Raw genomic sequence first — 1,368 nt, forward strand, 5'->3', positions numbered from 1 at the left:
CGACCAAAATGAGGTTTGCTGTTTTGCTATAATTATTGCTTACGTTATCATTATAGAGTATATAGAAATAAGTATTTGAAAGTAAGAACTCGTACATATGTAAGTTTATAGTAAATAAGCAAATTCTGTATAAAAGAAATGTGTTTAATAAAGAAAGTTGAGTTCAACTTCGCCATTCAAAACAGCGTGTTATTAATCATCTGGTGGCAACCATTAACACAAATATCATTATCCAGAAGGATAAACGACGGAATTTAATTTTTATAGAAAGTTCAGTCGAGTTTGACATAAGTCATTAAAAACAGTATTTGAACCTTGTTCGGAAATTTAATTACAAGTGTACGCACAAATATCATTATCCAGAAGGATAAACGACGGAATTTGATTTTTATAGAAAGTTCAGTCGAGTTTGACATAAGTCATTAAAAACAGTATTTAAAACCTTGTTCGGAAATTTAATTACAAGTGTACGCAAAAAACGCCGCAAGAAAAAAAAAGGTGCGTGGAGTCCCTACGCGCGGATGAAGTTATACTTCTTAGTGATATTCCAAGAAATGCATATCATTTTGTATGAAAGAAAACTAGAAAACCTAAATTCACATTTTATAAATTTATTATAATTTATTATCTCCCCGAGCATGCCTTTGCCAACAAGTCGTCTTTTCGCGACGATGGCAAAAGCCAAAAATCATAAATTGCACAACTTTCTGGTGCTTCTCGCAAAAATCTGCGTCGATATGTATTCACGATCATACGTATACATACATACATATTTACGCATGTTGGTAGGCGAAGCTGCTACAGCAGCAAGGGATGACAATCGGCGGCCATTACTTTACTTATGCCATAGAAATTCTATTGCTACGAATATGGAAATGACAACGAAATAATGCAAATATGCATATATCTAAAGGTCATTAATTTCTTTGAAGAAATGAATGATCCTGAGAAGTATAGTTTTAACTTTTCAACGGCCAACGCAGAGCGTTTCAACCAAAAGGAATTTATTCATTAAAATCACCACTCAGAAGTCGTTTTATCCGTTGTAAGCGAACGATTTTCGAAGAAACATCATTTCTAATATGCCACAAGACAAAGCTAGAAATGAACTTCTTTACCTCACGCTGTCAGATAAAACGAAAATACTTCGTCATCGCGGGTCGATTTCCAAAAAATGGACCAACGCAGGGTATTTCAACAAAAGGGCACATAAAATAGTTGAGAATTCGCAGAAATGACAGACAAAGGAAAGAAAAAGCAGTATAACTTCAATAATGAACAAGCATACAAACATACATATGCGCAGCAGCAGCAAGGAAAGAGGTAACAATCGGCGATCCATTGTATATTTCTTTCGTGCATAACCAA

At 34.4% G+C, this 1,368-nt stretch overlaps 1 pseudogene; it reads right to left on the reverse strand.

Annotated features, from left to right (window-relative positions):
• Positions 1 to 1,019: 1,019 nt before the first annotated feature.
• LOC126766351 (small nucleolar RNA U3) lies at positions 1,020 to 1,161 on the reverse strand (annotated as a pseudogene).
• Positions 1,162 to 1,368: the final 207 nt, after the last annotated feature.

Source organism: Bactrocera neohumeralis, unplaced genomic scaffold (assembly GCF_024586455.1).
Source record: "Bactrocera neohumeralis isolate Rockhampton unplaced genomic scaffold, APGP_CSIRO_Bneo_wtdbg2-racon-allhic-juicebox.fasta_v2 cluster11, whole genome shotgun sequence".
Classification (NCBI taxonomy): Eukaryota; Metazoa; Arthropoda; class Insecta; order Diptera; family Tephritidae; genus Bactrocera; species Bactrocera neohumeralis.